At 46.7% G+C, this 20,768-nt stretch overlaps 1 protein-coding gene across 2 annotated transcripts in view; it reads right to left on the minus strand.

Annotated features, from left to right (window-relative positions):
• Positions 1 to 20,768, minus strand: part of LOC144607410 (guanine nucleotide-binding protein subunit alpha-14-like) — a 145,240-nt gene that overhangs the window by 80,129 nt on the left and 44,343 nt on the right. The gene's annotated exons all lie outside the window — the stretch shown is intronic.

Here is a 20,768-nt window from a genome sequence, read left to right on the forward strand (position 1 = left end):
ACGGATGGAGATGGAAGTCCCAACTCCAAATAAGTGGCCGGCCTACACACATTAGCATTACTTTCCACGCCTGACTGGATAAAACCTTCTGAAAGCACCCTTTGCCAAACAAAACACCTTTCAATGGCTGTAAGCGCATGCCAACGAGAGGTCAGAATGAATTAATTAAAAATTAAAAATGTTTGAATGCAAGTAATCAAACGGAAATAATCTCTTATCGGGTTTCGTGTGGCAAGTAACGACTCAAACTGCTCTGTCACTATGAATCTGATCCCTTCGAACAGATGCCTTGTCACCAGACATTAATCTCTGACATACTAACAATTATTTTTGCATGTTTAATTGAGGTTATCAAGCAAGAAATCTGGAGCAGTTACATCACCTTTGTTAAAATGGAAGGGGAAACTACAAGAAACATATTTACTTCCAAGTCCTTTCCCACGTTCCGTCATGCAATTAATTCTCTTTCCCCCAGTGTGAAGTGCCATGTTAGCTTTCAGACGGATATGAGAATGTTACAAACAGTTAGTGCTCAGATTCCCATTCTCCTCAGGTGATTTACAGCACATTCATTACGTGATGAGCACAACACACACTTAGCATCAACACTGACACAAATGCAAGTGTAATGGTGGCTGGCAGCATACACGAGCCTAGGTCCCAGTTAATGAATAACAACTCATTAACCCAAAATCCATTTAATTCTACTCTCTTTCCATCCGAGATCAGCAAATAGAGCTCAAATTTAAAATTAAATGTGTTGTAATTGCTTGGCCAGCCAGGACATATTTTCAACGTTATCTTTTCCCATATAGGTGGTGCGGCGGTAGAATTGCTGACTTACAGCGCCAGAGACACGGGTTCAATGCTGATTTACGGGTGCTGTCTGTATGGAGTTTGTACGTTCTCTCCGTGACCGCGTGGGTTTTTTCCGGGAGCTCTGGTTTTCTCCCACACTGTATGACTCCATGTCTATCTCACAATTAAGTGAGGGGGTATGGGGAGAAGGCAGGAACGGGGTACTGATTGAGAGTGATCAGCCATGATCGCATTGAATGGCGGTGCTGGCTCGAAGGGCTGAATGGCCTACTCCTGCACCTATTGTCTATTGTCTATTGTCTAAAAGGTGATTTGTAATTGTTCAAAATAAATGAAGCACCGTTTTTTTCTCACATTCGAGAATGTAAGGGGAGAGTATACAGTTGATGGCAAGACCCTTAACAACATTGATGTGCAGAGGGATCTTTGAGTCCAAGTTCATAGCTCACTGAAGGTGGCAGAACAAGTAGATAGGGCGGTAAAGAAGACGTATGGTATGTTTGGCTTCATTGCTGGTGGCATTGAGTCAGGAAGACATGATGTGGATCTATGACTTTGGTTAGGCTGCATTTGGAGTATTGTGTGCATTTCTGGTCCCCCCATTACAGAAAGGATGTGGAGACAATTTTTAGTTTTTAGTTTTAGAGATACAGCGCGGAAACAGGCCCTTCGGCCCACTGGGTCCACGCCGACCAGCGATCTCCACACATTAACACCATGGATAGAAAATTGGTTGACAGACAGAAAGCAAAGAGTGGGGATAAATGGGTCCCTTTCGGAATGGCAGGCAGTGACCAGTGGGGTACCGCAAGGTTCGGTGCTGGGACCCCAGCTATTTACGATATACATTAATGACTTAGACGAAGGGATTAAAAGTACCATTAGCAAATTTGCAGATGATACTAAGTTGGGGGGTAGTGTGAATTGTGAGGAAGATGCAATAAGGCTGCAGGGTGACTTGGACAGGTTGTATGAGTGGGCGGATACATGGCAGATGCAGTTTAATGTAGATAAGTGTGAGGTTATTCACTTTGGAAGTAAGAATAGAAAGGCAGATTATTATCTGAATGGTGTCAAGTTAGGAGGAGGGGGAGTTCAACGAGATCTGGGTGTCCTAGTGCATCAGTCAATGAAAGGAAGCATGCAGGTACAGCAGGCAGTGAAGAAAGCCAATGGAATGTTGGCCTTCGTAACAAGAGGAGTTGAGTATAGGAGCAAAGAGGTCCTTCTACAGTTGTACCGGGCCCTGGTGAGACCGCACCTGGAGTACTGTGTGCAGTTTTGGTCTCCAAATTTGAGGAAGGATATTCTTGCTATTGAGGGCGTGCAGCGTAGGTTCACTAGGTTAATTCCCGGAATGGCGGGACTGTCGTATGTTGAAAGGCTGGAGCGATTGGGCTTATAAACACTGGAATTTAGAAGGATGAGGGGGGATCTTATTGAAACATATAAGATAATTAGGGGATTGGACACATTAGAGGCAGATAACATGTTCCCAATGTTGGGGGAGTCCAGAACAAGGGGCCACAGTTTAAGAATAAGGGGTAGGCCATTTAGAACGGAGATGAGGAAGAACTTTTTCAGTCAGAGGGTGGTGAAGGTGTGGAATTCTCTGCCTCAGAAGGCAGTGGAGGCCAGTTCGTTGGATGCTTTCAAGAGAGAGCTGGATAGAGCTCTTAAGGATAGCGGAGTGAGGGGGTATGGGGAGAAGGCAGGAACGGGGTACTGATTGAGAGTGATCAGCCATGATCGCATTGAATGGCGGTGCTGGCTCGAAGGGCTGAATGGCCTACTCCTGCACCTATTGTCTATTGTCTATTGTCTATCCCACACACACTAGGGACAATTTTTACATTTGGAAGCCAATTAACCCTCAAACCTGGACGTCTTTGGAGTGTGGGAGGAAACTGAAGATCTCGGAGAAAACCCCATGCAGATCATGGGGAGAACGTACAAACGCCGTACAGACAGCACCCGTAGTCAGGATCGAACCTGGGTCTCCGGCGCTGCATTCGCTGTAAGGCAGCAACACTACCGCTGCGCCACCGTGGCCGTGACCGTTGAGAGGGTGCAGAGGAGGTTTACCAGAATGTTGCTAGGATTAGAGGGTTTCAGCCTAATCTAGAGACCTGATAGAAGTATATAATATTATGTGAGGCATAGATAGGATAGACAGTCAAACACATTTTCGCAGGATGGAAATTTCACCATTTCTATTAGGGCATAGCGAAAAGGTGACAGGGGTAAAGTTTAATGGAGACGAGCATGACAAGTTTTTTCCACACAGAGTAGTGGGGGATTGGAACACTTTCCCAAGGGTGGTGGTAGAGGCAAATACAATAGTGGCGTTTAAGAGGTTTTTAGACAGGCACATGGAAATGCAAGGAATGGAGGGATATGGATCATGTGCAGGCAGATGAGATCAGTTTAACGTGGCATCATGTTCAGTGCAAACATTATGGGCCGAAGGGCCTGTTCCTGTACTGTACTGTCTGTGTTTTATGCTCTATTTGTTGGCATATGTGATAAATGACTCAAATGTCAATTGTAAATCATCACATAGGCAAGATTCACAGATTTGGCGGCCTCGTGGCGCAGTGGTAGAGTTGCTGCCTCACAGCACCAGAGACCCAGGTTTCATGCTGATGACTGGTGCTATCTGTACGGAGTTTGTACATTTTGCCTGTGACCACGTGGGCTTTCTCTGGGTGCTCCGGTTTCCTCCCACCCTCCAAAAGGCATATCCTAGTGTGTAGGATAATGTTAGTCTAAGAGGTGATCACCGGTCAGCACGGGCTCAGTAGACCGAAGTACCTGTCTCCACTCTGTATCTCTAAAGTCCAAAGTATAAATTGAATCTTAAATCAGAAAAGCTTTGTCTCATTTTGTGTCAAGTCTCAGCACAAAAGCCCAGGATATCTAATTATTTCTTGCTCTGTGTAACATATTCGAGTCACATAAAACATATAGTAACAACTGGGATTTGTATAGCAACTTTAATGTAGAAAAATGTCTTGAAGCACTTCACAGGATTGTTAGTCAATCAAATTTGACTCTGGGCCAGATTATAAAAGAATGTGAGGTTTGATAACCAAAAAACAAGTTTGAAGTAGTGTCTTAAAGATGGATAATGAGAAAAAGAGACACCGATATTTCGGGTGAGAATTCTAGATCTGAGAATCTTGTCAGAATGGCTGATGACTGTGGAAAGATTGCATTTGGGATAAACAAGAGGCCAACATTGGTGACCCAAAATCTTAAGATATCGGAGCAGAATTAAGCCATTTGGGCCATCAAGTTTGGGGCAGCACAGTGATGTAATGGTAAAGTTGCTACCGTACAGCGCCAGAGACCCAGGTTCGATCATGACCACAGGTACTGCCTGAACGGAGTTTGTACAGTCTCTCCGTGACTTGCGTGCGTTTTCTCCGGGTGCTCCAGTTTCCTCCCACACTCCAAAGAAGTACAGGTTTGTAGGTTAATTGGCTTCGGTAAAATTGTAAATTGTCCCATGTGTGTGTGTCGGATAGCGTTAATGCACAGTGATCGCTGGTCAGCGTGGACTTGGGCCAAAAGGCCTGTTTCCACACTGTATCTCAAAACTAAACTACACTAAGTTGTTGAATTACTCCAGCATTTTGTGTTTTAGGCCAACATTGGGTTTTCTGCTGCAAGTAAGAATTTCATTGCTCTTATCTGGGACATATGACAATAAAACACTCTTGATTCTCTTGACATTGGTGGATATTCTGAAGGGTTATAGCAGAGGAGGAGGGTATAGAGATCAGAAAGAATGAGATAATTGAAGGATTTACAAATAAAGTTGACTACATGAAACTGCTACTCAATTGGGAACTCATGTAGGTATTAAAGCAGAGGGTGATGGGTCAACAAAAATTGGTGCAAGTCAGGATAAGGGGGAAAACACAGTCTAAACACAGTCTAAACACAGTCTAAACACAGTCTAAACACAGTCTAAACACAGTCTAAACACAGCCTAAACACAGTGTAAACACAGTCTAAAGCCGTGGAATCAATGAAAACTACTAGGGTTTAAGCTGTAGATCGACTCAAAATTCTAGAGTAACTCAGCGGGTCAGGCAGCATCTCTGAAGAAAAGGATGTATGTGATGTTTCAGGTCAGAACCTTTCTTCAGTCTGAGTTTAAGCTGTTTTCGACATCCTGACCTTGAAGAAATAAATGAAGTGAAATGCTCAATTAATAAAATCATGAATAAAACATGTTGCCTCACCATAGGAGCTGGTACTTTTAATACATGAAGCTTAATTGCAGCAAAGCTCAGATATGCAGAGTTGCTCAGTTCTGGCCATGATGAGTTAATTAAAGTTTTGAATTTCCTCTTCCTTAAGGAGTCTCTCCTCTGTCATTTTGAAAGCATAATTACAATTCTACACTGCAAGTTAATCCTACGGTACACCCTGGGTACGAGGCAAATAACATTTCAGTTGGGACATTTGTACTGCAAAATGCATCAGTGTGCTTTGGTAAAGGAACTAATCAGTGCAAGAATTTATGAATGTCATCTTCTTACTCATATTGGGAAATTGCAAGAGTAGGGCCCATGAATTTCCAGTGTGTAGGTTGCAAATACCTGCGCTGGCCGAATCTCCACAAACTGGCAGCAAGTCCCTTTAACAGCTTCCAACACTACAATAATGAGGAGCACACTAATGATTCCCTGACTGGTGCAACCAGTGGGTATTCAACCGTTTTCCCATGGATCAAGTTCCACTTTCCCAACCACTAAAATACAGCAAAGGCCAACATAAATCTCCTGATGGGAGGAGTTATTTCTCCAAGCCTCATAAACTTGTTGAGCTGGGTGTGCAAGAACGTGTGTATGCCTGTTGATCATATTTGTCAGTGAATTGTTCAAGGAGTCTGCAGTGCTCTCCGCATTACTTCGGCAACTACACAGAAGTCTGACCCACATTCATGTTGTGCAATGTGATGGAGGCATTTCATGTGCTGAATGTTGTGTACAAAGTGGACCTGATTTTAGATTTAGAGATACAGCGCAGAAACAGGCCCTTCGGGTCCGCGCCGCCCAGCGATCCCCGCACATTAACACAATCCTACACCCACTAAGGACAATTTTTACAGTTGCCCAGCCAATTAACCTACAAACCTGTACATCTTTGGAGTGTGGGAGGAAACCGAAGATCTCGGAGAAAACCCACGCAGGTCACGGGGAGAACGTACAAACTCCGTACAGACGGCGCCCGTGGTCAGGATAATTACTCTAAATCTCCTGTTGAGTAATCCAAATGATCTTTCTGTCCTGGGCCTCCTCATTTGCCAGAGGGAGGCCTCGCACAAACTGGAGGAACAGCACTGCTTATTCTGCTAGGGTAGCTTACATTGAATTCTCCTATTTTAAGTAACATTTTACTTTAGACTTTAGAGATGCAGCGCGGAAACAGGCTCTCCTGCTCACCAAGTCCGCGCCGACCAGCGATCACCCCGTACACATACACTATCCTACACACTCTACAGACAATTTACAATTATGCCCAAGCCAATTAACCTGCAAACCTGTACGTCTTGGGAGTGTGGGAGAAAACCGGAGCACCCGGAGAAAACCCACGCAGCCACAGGGAGAACGTACAAACTCCATACAGATAGCAACCATAGTCAGGATCAAGCCTGGGTCTCTGGCATTGAAATGCAGCATCTCTACCACTGCGCCACTGTGCCACCCTGAGCACCCCCCCTCTTTTATCTGTGTCCCCTATTTTTACCATTATCATGCCCCTCTTCTGCTCCACTCCCCTCCCACCTCTCTCCTTCCTCTGGCTCTACATTTCCCTCCTCCATTCTCCTTACCTGACATCTTTTTCATCTCTTGCCTTTGTCATTTAGTCCACCCATCTGCCTATCAAGCCCTCCTCAACTGTATTCACCTATTACTTGCAAGCCTTTGTCCTGCTTCACAGCTTTCTCCCCCCTACTACGATCAGAAAGAAGAAGGGTACTGACCCATAACCATCCATTCCCTCCACAGATGCTGCCTGACTCATTGAGTTTCTCCACCAGTTTCTGTGTCGTTGCTAATTACTCAATTTATTTTATGAATCACAGAGTTATACAGTGTGGAAATAGGCCCCAAGTCATCCATCTCCCTCGAAACTTGGCCCATATCCCTCTGTTTTCTTCACCTGTCTTTTAAAAGTTTTCATTGTACCAGTCTCAACAGCTTCCTCTGGCAGCTCATTCCTTGTACACCTACCCTCAGTGAAAATGTTGCAAATCTTTCGAGACCCATCTTAAATCTATTCCCTTTGGTTTTAGACACCACTACCCAGGGAATAAGACTGTAACTGTCCACTTATATACACTGGTCATACCTTCAACGTCTTACATTCCAGGGAAAATAGTTCCAGTTAATCCCACCCGTCATAGAACATAAAACAGTTCAGCACAGGAACGGGCCCCTTCAGCTACTAATGTTTGTGCCGAACATGATGCCTAGCTGAACTGGTCTCTTTTGCCTGCACATGATCCGTATTCCTCTATTCCCTGCGTTTCCAAGTCCTTATATCTCGTCCTCCAGTCTTGATAAGGCACTCACACAAATATTTTCTGCAGCCTTTCCAGCCTAACGCCATCCTTTCTACAAGGAAGGAACTGCAGATGCTGGTTTAAACCGAAGATAGACACAAAAAGCTGGAGTAACTCAGCGGGTCAGACAGCATCTCTGGAGGAAAGAAATAGGTGATGCTTCAGGTCGAGACCCGAAATGTCGCCTATTCTTTTTCTCCAGCGATGTGTTAGGTTCTGAGGCACACAGGAACTGGACTCAAACGCACGACTCACACACAAGAGTTAGGATACTCACTAACTATACTACGCTTGACAAGAACTTGGAAACAATGCGGGTAAGTCGAGAATCAATGACCGAGAGCACATGAATCACAAGACGAACTGGCACAGGACAAAGGGAGGCGTGGACTATATATACATGAGGTAAGGGCACACAGGTGGAAACAATCAAGGCAGGGCTGACAATTACAATGGCAGGAAGTCAAGGGACCTGAAATGAGATAAGAGGTAAGTTTCACCTTAAAACAGGAAGTGAGCACAAGACTTGACCTGAGTGATTTTAACTTGACGAACCGCACTAAGGACAAGACGTGACATGGGAATCTAAACACAGAACATGACACAAGACTAACAGATATGACGGGACATTACAGTACCCCCCCCTTTAGGACCAACTCCTGACGGTCCAGGCTGGTCAGGATGAGTCTTGTCAAAGTCCTTGATCAAAGTCTTGTCCAAAATGAAGCTGGCAGGAATCCAGCACCTCTCCTCAGGACCGTAGCCTTCCCAGTCGACCAGAAACTGGCGACCGCGACCTCTCTTGCGGACTGCAAGAAGTGCCTTAACTGTGTAGACCAGACCACCGTCGACGAGCCGGGGGGGTGCAGGGGGCTTGGAGGCGGGCACAAGTGCACTTTCCTTGACCGGTTTTATTTTGCTGACGTGGAATGTAGGGTGAACCCTTAATGACCTGGGGAGTTGTAGACGGACCGAAACAGGGTTAATGACTTTCGAAATGGGAAATGGACCCACGAACCTTGGAGCCTGCTTTCTGGCGTGGACGTGAAGTGGCAAGTCCTTTGTAGACAGCCATACCTTCTGGCCTGGGCGATAATGCGGAGCGGATCTGCGGTGGCGGTCGGCTGCCGCTTTCATCCGGGACTGACCCCGGAGTAGAACCCTCCGAGCTCCGTCCCAGATTCGGCGACAGCGTCGGATCATGGCATGGGCAAAAGGCACCGTCACCTCACCCTCATAAGCCGAGAACAAGGGGGGCTGATAGCCGTAGGCACACTGGAAGGGTGTGAGTCCCGTGGCAGCCGTAGGAAGCGTGTTGCGTGCGTACTCGACCCAGATGAGATGGTCGCTCCATGTGGTCTGGTTCTGCGCGACCAGACAGCGCAAGCAGGTCTCGAGCTCCTGGTTCATCCGCTCAGTCTGGCCATTGGATTGCGGATGGTAACCAGAAGACAGGCTGACGGTGGCACCTATGAGGGAACAAAACTCACTCCAAAACTTGGACACAAACTGAGGGCCTCGGTCCGAGACAATGTCTGTAGGGAAACCATGGATACGGAAAACGTGAGACATCATTACCTCTGCCGTCTCTTTGGCAGAGGGGAGCTTGGCCACAGCGATAAAATGTACCATCTTTGAAAATCAGTCTACCACCGTCAGGACAGTTGTGTTACCTTTGGAGGTCGGCAACCCAGTAACAAAGTCAATAGAGATGTGGGACCAGGGCCTCTGAGGGACTGAAAGTGGGTGCAGCAGGCCCGCTTGGGCTTGTCTGGAGGGCTTGCTCCTTGCACAGACAGGGCAGGCGGCCACATATTCAGCTACATCCTTCTCAAGTGAAGGCCACCAAAAACGCTGTTTAACCACAAAAACAGTTCTCTTGGCACCTGGATGGCATGTGAGCAGGGACGTGTGAGCCCAGTGGATTACCTGGAGGCGCAATGTCACAGGAACAAACAAACAGTTAGTAGGACAGCCACTCGGTGCTGGAGTCTCATCATTAGCCTGCTTCACATCTGTTTCGATCTGCCAAGACACCGCTCCTACCACACGGTTAAGTGGCAGGATGGGTTCGGGTTCTCTGGTATCAGGTTCAGAGTCATAAAGTCGGGACAGGGCGTCTGGTTTTGTGTTCTGGGAACCGGGCCTGTAAGACAGAGAAAAGTTGAACCTACTAAAAAACAGAGTCCATCTGGCCTGACGTGAGTTGAGTCTCTTGGCTTTACGGATGTATTCCAGGTTCTTGTGATCTGTCCATACCAGAAAAGGCTGCTCGGCCCCCTCCAGCCAGTGCCTCCACTCCCCCAATGCGGCTCTGACCGCCAGCAGTTCTTTGTTTCCGACATCGTAATTCTTTTCTGCTGGGGTCAACTTACATGACAGGTAGGCGCAGGGATGAATCCGGTTGCCCTTCTCCGCTCTCTGGGAAAGTACCGCCCCAATCCCCTCGTTGGAGGCATCCACCTCCACAATGAACTGTCTCTGGGGATCTGGGATGGTCAGAACAGGAGCGTTGGTGAACAATGTTTTGAGGCGCTGGAAGGCGGCTTCGGCCTGAGGATTCCACTGGAACTGGGTCTTGGAAGACGTGAGAGAGTGCAGAGGAGCAGCAACAGCACTGAAGTCTCTAATAAAACGTCTGTAAGTTTGCAAATCTGAGAAACTGTTGCACCTTCTTTCTGTTAGTGGGGGTGGGCCAATTGGCCACCGCACTGACCTTATCAGGGTCCATCTGGATGTGGTCGGCCGATATAATGTAGCCCAGAAAGGACATTGTGTCTGCGTGGAAGTCGCACTTCTCGGCCTTCACATACAGACGGTTAGCTAGGAGCTTCTGCAACACACACTTGACATGACGCTCATGAGACTATGTCTGGAGAGAAGATAAGAATGTCATCAAGGTAGACAAAAACACACTCATTGAGAAATTCCCTGAGGACCTCGTTCATAAAAGCTTGGAAGACTGCGGGGGCATTGGTTAACCCGAACGGCATCACCAGATACTCGTAGTGCCCGTTAGGGGTGTTAAACCCAGTTTTCCACTCATCCCCCTCTCTGATTCTCACTAGGTGGTATGCATTCCTTAAGTCTAGTTTAGTGAATACTTTGGCTTTGTGCAACAGTTCAAAAGCAGAAGACATCAAAGGAAGTGGGTAACGATTCTTGATCGTAATCTCGTTTAGGAAGCTGTAATCTATGCAGGGACGAAGTGACCCATCTTTCTTGCCGACAAAGAAAAACCCCGCGCCTGCTGCCGAGGAGGACGGGCGAATAATGCCCGTCCTCAGGGAGGACTCAATGTACTCATCCATCGCCTTCCTCTCGGGGCCGGATATGGAGTACAGTCGCCCCTTGGGAATAGGGGCCCCCGGCAGCAGGTTGATAGCACAGTCAAAAGGTCGATGAGGAGGTAGGGTGGTGGCCCTGGACTTGTTGAACACCTCCTTCAGTTCATGGTAACAGGGTGGAACCTTCGACAGATCGGGATAGTCATCATCATCATTAGAAATCTTTATTTCTTCAGATTTAAGAACATTTATTCCCAAAACCGCCCCGATCTTCCCGTAACTCACCCCTTTGTTCACTGGTTCAACAAGACATGATTGTGTGCACTCAACCCCCCCATCGTCTGATCTTACCAGATCGCCAATCAATCTGAGGATTGTGTTTCTGCAGCCGGGGGAAACCAAAGACCAAGGGATGTTGAGCTGAGTCAAACAAGTGAAAAGACATTATCTCCACATGGTTAGCATTGAACATGACTTTGACAGGTTCTGTACGATGAGTTATCTCAAACAACTGACGTCCATCTAAAGCGCTCGCCACAATAGGTTGCAACAAGGGCACAGATTTAACCTTATACGATCGAGCTAGAGTCCAGTCCATGAGACTCTCGTCGGCTCCGGAGTCGATCAAAACCCCCCGAGTCACAATTTGCTGATTCAGAGTGAGGGTTACCTGTGTCAGAGGTCGAGGAGGTAAGTCCAAAACGGGGAATTGGCTCACCAGTGTCCTCCTTTTCACTGGTGAGCCACCCCTTTTACCGAGCAGTCGGCCAGACGGTGTCCTTATTGACCGCAGTAAAAGCAGGCTCCGTCCTTCAGGCGGCGCTGTCGCTGCTCCGGAGTCAGCCTGGTTCGTCCTAGCTGCATGGGTTCCTCCGACGGCTGAGAGGGCGCTGTTTTCTCCGGCCAGCGATGGACAGGGAACGATGACTTCTTCGGTGTGAAGGACCCGGAGGAGCGCCCCTGGTGATTGGGAGGACGATCAGCAGCCTGGTGTCTTTCCTTTTCCTTTATCCTGTTATCGACACGAGTAGCCCTGGTAATTAATGTCTCTAGATCACTGGGTAACTCAAAAGGTGAAAGTCTGTCCTTTATAGCCTCCGACAACCCATTCATGAATGCATCCACTTGTGCAGGCATATTCCACCCACTGTCTGCTGCAAGGGTTCGGAAGTAAATGGCATAGTCTATCACTGGGCGAGTGTTCTGTTTTAGCTGCAGTAAGACTCGGGAAGCTTCCTTAGCAGAGGAAGTGTGATCAAAAATACTGCTAAATGTTCTTTGGAAGAGGTCTAGATCCTGGCAGACTGTGGAGCCCCGAGACCACTCTGCAGTGGCCCATGCTGCGGCTCGTCCCGCCAAATGGGACACAATAAATGCTACCCTGGCCTGGTCTGAGGGGAAGTGTGCAGGGTTATGCTTGAAGTGGAGATCACATTGTACAAGGAATGATCTACAATTCTCAGAGTCTCCAGAGAACTTATCTGGTGAAGCCAGGCGTAGAATCAGCGTGGGGCTCGCAGGCATGGCCGGAACAGCAGGCGGATGGCCGGCTGGAGGTTCAACGTGAGCCAGTGGAGAAGCTGCCGAGGTTGGGTCGAGACGAGCCAGAACCTGATGGAGTTGTACAGCGAGGTGGTTAATCTGGGTCGTCACTGATGACTGGAACTCGCCTTGTCTATCGTTCAGCTCGCGCACCCCGTGACTGACTGAGCGCAGCTGCTCCTCCTGGTGCTGGATCTTAGTGCCCTGGTTGGCAAGGGCTGATTTCCAAATCTTAGAGTCGGCTGAGTCCATATTATGGCCAGTTCGTTCTGTTAGGTTCTGAGGCACACAGGAACTGGACTCAAACGCACGACTCACACACAAGAGTTAGGATACTCACTAACTATACTACGCTTGACAAGAACTTGGAGACAATGCGGGTAAGTCGCGAATCAATGACCGAGAGCACATGAATCACAAGACGAACTGGCACAGGACAAAGGGAGGCGTGGACTATATATACATGAGGTAAGGGCACACAGGTGGAAACAATCAAGGTGGGGCTGACAATTACAATGGCAGGAAGTCAAGGGACCTGAAATGAGATAAGAGGTAAGTTTCACCTTAAAACAGGAAGTGAGCACAAGACTTGACCTGAGTGATTGTAACTTGACCAACCGCACTAAGGACAAGACGTGGACATGACGTGACATGGGAATCTAAACACAGAACATGACACAAGACTAACAGATATGACGGGACATTACACGATGCTGTCTGACCCACTGAGTTACTCCAGCTTTTTGTGGCTATCCTTTCTATAACCAGACCACTGCAACTGCACACAATACTCCAAGTGCGGTCTCACCAAGGACTCAGTAGAAACGTGCACCTGCAGTTGCTGGTTTACACAAAAGGACACAAAGTGCTGGAGTACAACTGGGACTTGAAAATGTTGCCAAATCTGGTGACTCTTGTGCAATGTCTCAGTGTACTATTTCTATACACTTGTACTGCATCTAAGATGTGCGTATGTATACATAATAACACTGGTACTGAACTGTATGCAAAAAAAAAATTTAACGGTGCCTTTGCACATGTGATGGTGAAGTGCCATTGAACCGATAAAGTACCATAAACTCAACAGATTAGGCAGCATCTCTGGAGAACATGAATAGGTGACGTTTCAGGTTGGGACCCATCTTCAGGCTGAACTTCACTAGACTGAGACACTAAGGACTTGGACAGTTGTAACATGACGTCCCAACTCATGTACTCAATACCCTGGCTAATGAAGGCAAGGGTTTCAAATACCTTCTTCACCACTCTGTCTATTTGTGTCCCCAGTCTCAGGGAATTAAGCGTCTGTACCCAGAGGACACTGTTCCACCACTTGCACCAAAGCCAGAGCTATTTTATGTCCGGTTTTTGCCCTCCTGATTTCCTTCTTTAAATGTACTCCTACGTCTCTCATGTTCCTCAAAAGATTCATCCCAGTTTCCTTTACCTGACAAATGGCTTCTTCTTTTTCTGACGATTGCCTCAATATCTCTTGTCAACCAGGATTCTCGGACTCTCCCCTAGCTCATTTTTAAAACCACCATTTAAAACCTAGGCGAGAAGAAACTTTTTCACCCAGAGTTGTGAATTTGTGGAATTCTCTGTCACAGAAGGCAGTGGAGGCTAATTCACTGGATGAATTTAAAAGAGAGTTAGATAGAGCTCCAGGGGCTAGTGGAATAAAGGGACATGGGGAGAAGGCAGGCATAGGTTACTGATTGTAGATGATCAGCCATGATCACAATGAGTGGCGGTGCTGGCTCAAAGGGCCAAATGGCCTCCTCCTGCACCTATTTTCTATGTTTCTATGTTTCAGTTGTCCCTTCACCTGCAAAAAGCCCCTTCCAATCAACTGTTGCAAATTTCCTGCAACATATCTTGAAAATTTGTCTCACCCCAATATGGAATTTTAATTTGTGGACCAATTTTATCGCCTTCTATTGCTACTTTAAAACTAATAGATCACTGGTCCCAAGGCCTTCACCCACTGACACTTCAGGCACTTGCCCTGCCTCATTTCCAAGAGTGTTACCCCACTCCCACGTGTGTTTCCCAGACACATTTAACAAATTCCACTCCATCAAAATCCTTTGCACGATGGTACCCCCAGTCAATAAGAGGGAAGTTGAAATCACCTATTGTTACAACCTTATAATTCTTCCAGCTATCTGCAATCCCTCTACGTGTTTGCTCCCCCAATTCCCCTGGACAATCGGGAGATCTGTAATACAATCCCTTCAAAGTGATCATCGCTTTTCTAGTTTAGTTTAGAGGTTATGCGTGGAAACAGGCCCTTCGGCCCACCGAGTTCGCACCGACCAATGATCCCCACACTTTAACACACGCTGGGGACAATTTACACGTATACCCAGCCAATTAACACACAAACCTCCACGTCTTTGGAGTGTGGGAGGAAACCGAAGATCTCGGAGAAATCCCACGCAGGTCACGGGGAGAACGTACAAACTCCATACGGACAGCACCCGTAGTCGGGATCGAACCCGCGTCTCTGGCACTGCAAGCGCTGTAAGGCGGCAACTCTACCGCTACGCCACCGTGCCACAAGGTCCCACACAAACTTTATTTCCACTGATGGAGCTTCAGTGGAAAATCCACAAGAATATTCTCCCCAAGTACAACCATAATGTTAACCCCAATCAAAAATGCAATACTTTCTCGTCTGTTACCTGCACCTCTATCACTCCTGAAGCCTCTGTACCTGTACGTGATAATAAAGTATCATCATCATCCACTATGTTTTTGTTATAGAGTCATAGTCTTACAGACTATGGCCCAACTTGCCCACTTGCCCACACCGGCCAATTTTACCATCTACACTGGTCCCACCTGCCTGCATTTGGCCCATATCCCTCCAAATCTGTCCTATAATATCCCAATCCCATGTCCCAAAAATACGCTTAGCTAATTTGCCATGCCTGCCAGGCTTGTCCCTGCTTGCCTGCATCAACAGACCCACCTCCCACACAACTGTCATGGACCATGCCTCATGCTAGAAGAGTTTAAATCCTCTTCCCTCCCTCCCCCCTCAGGATGTTGGTTCCCTTCCAGGTCATGTGCAACCTGTCCCTTTTGTTCAAGCCCCACCTGCCCTGGAAGAGAGCCCAATGATCCATATCCCTGAAGGCCTCCCTCCTCCACCAGCCCCTTAGCCACACGTTCAGCAGTGTTACCTATTTCTTGCCCCACTAACCCATGGAATAATCCTATGATGTTTTTTTAAAAATTGCTACCTAACTCTCTAAATTCTCTTTTATACCTATTTACTCGGCAGATATTTACAAACATTGCTGCCATTTATTACATTGGCAATATCGGTGGTACTGTGGTCCAGTTGGTAGAGCTGCTGACTAACGGCATGAGAGACCTGGGTTTGATCCCAACCTCGGGTGCTGTCTGTATGGAGTTTGCACGTTCTCCCTGTGACCACGTGGGTTTCCTCCAGGTGCACCAGTTCCCTCCCACGTCCCAAAGACGGGCGGGTTTGTAGGTTAATCGGATGACTTTTGGACCGGCACGTGGATATGCAGGGAATGGGAGGGATCTGGGTTATGGGCACGTAGAGAAGTGATGGTGGACAGAAAATGCTGGAGTAACTCAGCGGGACAGGCAGCATCTCTGGAGAGAAGGAATGGGTGACGTTTTGGGTCGAGACCCTTCGTCAGACGTCCTGACCCGAAACGTCACCCATTCCTTCTCTCCAGAGGTGCAGCCTGTCCCACTGAGTTACTCCAGCATTTTCTGTCTACCTTCGATTTAAACCAGCATCTGCAATTCTTTCTTACACGGATAAGTGTTGGTCTTGGCGTCATGTTCAGCACAAACATTGTGGGCCGAAAGGCCTGTGCTTGTGCTCTACCGCTCAATGTTCAATGAATCATTAAGAACATTTAAAGAAACCTCTAGCATGTACAAGCACGATTAGGTTGAAATGGGTGGGTTGCATATACCTGAGACATTTTGAGCTGCTCAACAGTGAAAAGCATTGGAGCAATGATTTCAATGCATAAAGGGCAAAGGAAGCAAGAACAGAAATTTGTCTATGCTTTGTTATAGAAGATATCCGACCAAGAGGATAGAAATATTCAAAAAATATCTCCCTTTTGTTACTGAAAACTTCAACCTGTTTTCATGAACGTGAAGCTTGTGGTTTATCTCGTTGAATTGCTTTTTTTTAAAAAAAAACTTTTTCTTCTTCAGTGCCTTTCACAAACTTATGATGTCTTAAAATATTTTTCAGCCGATGGAGTAAAATTTGAGCAAAGTAATGCAAAGTAAAGCAGATGATCTACTTTACCGAGACTTACTAGTTAGCTGAGGACATTGAAAAACGGTCTGCTTTGCTCTCTGCCACGGGACCTTTCATGTGCCATGGATTAATGGCTCATCCAAAAGATTGGCAGGTCCTAATCATACAAACCCATTATCTAACTCAATGCTCAGACAACTCCTTGGCCGATATATTTGTTAAGGCTGTATCTCAATACATTATTCCTTGATTTATAGAGTTTTTCCATATATCATTGTATGCTTTTTTTGGGCGATTTGAAGGAAACCCTGGATAGACACGAAAAGCTGGAGTAACTCTGCGGGTCAGACAGAATCTCCGGAGAAAAGGAATAGGTGACGTCACCTACACATCTCATTTGAAGCAAACCCTATCAGGTCAACAATGGATGGGTTTGGATCAGCTGTCTGCTTTGTATCAATGCCTGACCCTCAATCTTCTTTGACCTGTAAAGAGTAAAATCGGAGAGTGTGTACAACAGGTGCATTTTCCGAACCCAACCCAGTTCTGCCAGGTGGGTTAAACACATGGGGATGGGTATTCAGGGGTATTTGTTCACTGATGGTGAAATAATCCAAGTACCATTGTGAATTTACTGACTGGGGTGTGAGCACCACCCAACATTAATAACTTCCTCCTTTGTCTTGCTGATATTAGAGGAGAGGCTATGTCTTACCACCATGTTACAAAGCTCCCTATCTCCTTCCTGCATTCTGCCTTGTCATTGTTCGAGATCTTGCCCACCCTGTGGTGTCATCTGCAACCTTATAAATGAAGAATAGAGTAGAATACGGCCACACAGTAGGGAGCACAGTAAGGGGCTGCAAGGCACCGGTATTGAGAATAATCATGGAGGATGTTTTGTTGCTTTGGGTGGTACAGTAGCGCAGCAGTGGTAGAGTTGCTGCCTTACAGCGCCAGAGACACAGGTTCAATCCTGATTACGGGTGCTGTCTATATGGAGTTTGTACATTCTCCCCGTGACCGCATGGGTTTTCTCCGGGTGCTCCGGTTTCCTACCAAACTCCGAAGACGTACAGATTTGTAGGTTAATTGACTTCGGAAAAATTGTAAATTGCCCCTAGGATAGCGCAAGTGATCGTTTGTCACCGTGGACTTGGTGGGCCGAAGGGCCTGTTTGCCATTGCGTCTCTAAAGTCTAAATTCTATCACCACTGATTGTGGTCTATGGGTCAGGAAGCCGACCATCCAGTTGTAAGGTATGTGCTGACTCCTCAGTCCAGGAGTTTGGAGATGAGCTGGGTTGGGATTCTGGTGTTGAAGATGGTGTCCTCACTATCCAAGTGCTCCAGCAATGAACGTGGGGCCAGGGACCATTTCCCATGGATCTGTTGCATTATAGACGGAATGCAATGGATCAAGACTATTGGGAAGCTGGAGTTAATGTGGTACATGAACAGCCTCTCGACGCACTTCACGATGATGGATGTCAGAGCCACTGGACAGTAGATGTTGTGGTTGTCAAATATCCTAGCCCCAACTCATTACAGGAGTTCCTCAGTGTCCCAGGCTGAGCCATCTTCAGCTGCTTCATCAAATGACCTGACTTCAATCTTAAGGTATTTATTCACAAAATGCTGGAGTAACTCAGCAGGTCAGGCAGCATCTCAGGAGAGAAGGGATAGGTGACATTTCGGGTCGAGACCCTTCTTCAGACCCATTCCTTCTCTCCTGAGATGCTGCCTGACCTGTTGAATTACCCCAGCATTTTGTGAATAAATACCTTCGATTTGTACCAGCATCTGCAGTTATTTTCTTACACTCTTTGACTTCCATCTTAAGGTCAGAAATGGGGAAATGGATTGACTATTGCACAGTCTCAATGGTATTTTCAACTCCACTGCAAATTAAGTGACTCAAGCCTGTATGTAACAAGATCCCGACAACATGTCGGCCATGGGAAAGGAACATCTGTACCACAAGTACTAGGTAATGACAATCACCAACAAGAGAGAACCTGACAACGTACCCTTGACATTCAATAGCATTGATATCTTGGACCCTGGACCAGCCACGTAAATGCTGTGGCTTCAAGTGCAGATCAGGATCATAGAGTCACGGAGTCATAGAGTGATACAGTGTGGAAACAGGCCCTTTGGATCAACTTACCCACATCGGCTAACATGTCCCAGCTACACTGGTCCCACCTGCCTGCGCTTGGTCCATATCCCTCCAAACCTGTCCTATCCGTGTACCTGTCGAGCTGTTTCTTAAACGTTTGGATAGTCCCAGCCTCAACTACCTCCTCTGGCAACTTGGCCCATACACCCACCACCTTTTGTGTGAAAATGTTACCCCTCAGATTCCTATTAAATCTTTTCTCCTTCACCTTGAACCTATGTCCTAGGGTCCTCGATTCCCCTACTCTGGGCTGGGTATACTGCAGAGGACTACTCCCCTCCTGATGTCCCAAGACCTTTTTATTCCTCAACAAGGCACAACTCAAGAGCATGATGAGATGGTCTCCACTTGCCCGGATGAGTGTAGCTCGTACAACTCTCAGGAAGCTTGACACCAGCAGACGTTAGCCTGTCATCCCAATAACCACACTAAATATTCCTTCCATCTACCACCAGTGCACCATTGCCTCAACGTGTCCCACCTACATAACACGCTCGCCCAAGCTACTCTGTGACTACCAGGGTAGATGACAAGGGCAGCAGGAGCAAGAGAACACCACCACCTGAATTTACTCTTCCAAGTCACGCACTAAGCTGCCTTGGAAATACATCGCCTGTCCTTCAGCATTGTTGTGTTTGAATCATGAAATCCTTGCCCAACATCACTGACTTCACCAGGACTGCAGTGCATAAATATAGAACTGTTCAGCAGAGGTGCGCCCGTTTGATCCACAACGTTTGTGCCAAACACGATGCCGAGATAAACTAATCTCCGCAGCCTGCACATGATCCACATCCCTCCATTCCCTGCATATCCATGTGCCTATCTGAAGGCCTCTTAAATGCCACTAACGTATCTGCCTCCATCACACCAGGCACCCGCCACTCTGTGTGTTTAGACTTCGCTTTAGACTTTAGAGATAAAGAGACGCGGAAACAGTCCCTTCGACCTGCCGGGTCCGTGCTGACCGCCGATCACCCCGTACACTAGCACTATCCCACATACTTGGGACAATTTACAATTTTACCGAGGCCAATTAACCTATAAACCTGTACGTCTTTGGAGTGTGGGAGGAAACTGGAGCACCCGGTGAAAACCCACGTGGTCATGGGGAGAACGTCCAAACTCCATACAGACAGCACCCGTAGTCAGGATCGAACCCGGGACTTTGGCGCTGTGTGGCAGCAACTCTACCGTTGTGACAGTGTACCACCCTTAATGTGGTGAACATATCCATGTCCTTGCACAACCTGCTCAACCAGTTTATGGAGAAACACTGCAAGAGGCTTGAAAGACACCTGGAAAGTGATTTTCACCCTTTGCTTTATGTAATTGAATAGGTAACTAGATCTATGAGAATTGTGCAATTTGCCAAAGCACGAGTGTTGACTGACTTGAGCTCAATTTATACCCTCTGGAGTTTGATATACTAAGATCCTTATTGATGTATATTCCATTTTTGAAAGGACTTGACAAGGTTGATACTGTGATGATATTTTACCTGGCAGGGGAATGGAGAAGTGGGAGGCATGGTCTCAGATCAAAGGCAAGATAATTAACATTGGGATGAAGTGGAAATTATTATCTGTGAATCTTTGGATGTCAATCCCTCAATGAGATGTACATATTGAGTTACAAAGTATATTCAGGGATGAATTGGGCAGGTTTTTGAATTACCGAGGATTCAAGGGTTATCAGGATTAGGCAGGAAATTGGAGTTCAGGGCAGTGATTAAATCTCTTGTGGACTTATTGAATGGTGGATCTGACTCAAAGAGCCATGTGGCCAACTACTGTTTTTTTCTTATGTTCTGTGGTTTCCTTCAGGCCTTTTTCATTAAAACAACTTTAAATTTTTTTCCCCTGCGATTATCATCACAAGAAGCATCAGAAATACACTGTGCCCCAGATGTTTTGTTTACTGTCGGTGGAGAGATATGCGTTGCTTAGCAACAGGTGAACCACAAACAACAGACTCGAGGTAATGAATAGCAAAGCAACTTGAATTTATATAGCAACTTCAATGTGGTGAAAGAAAAAGTCTAAAACTGAGCCAGAACAAAGAGGTGGTCAAATTCCCCGTCAAAGGA

The sequence above is a fragment of the Rhinoraja longicauda genome, chromosome 28, assembly GCF_053455715.1.
Source record: "Rhinoraja longicauda isolate Sanriku21f chromosome 28, sRhiLon1.1, whole genome shotgun sequence".
NCBI lineage: Eukaryota > Metazoa > Chordata > Chondrichthyes > Rajiformes > Arhynchobatidae > Rhinoraja > Rhinoraja longicauda.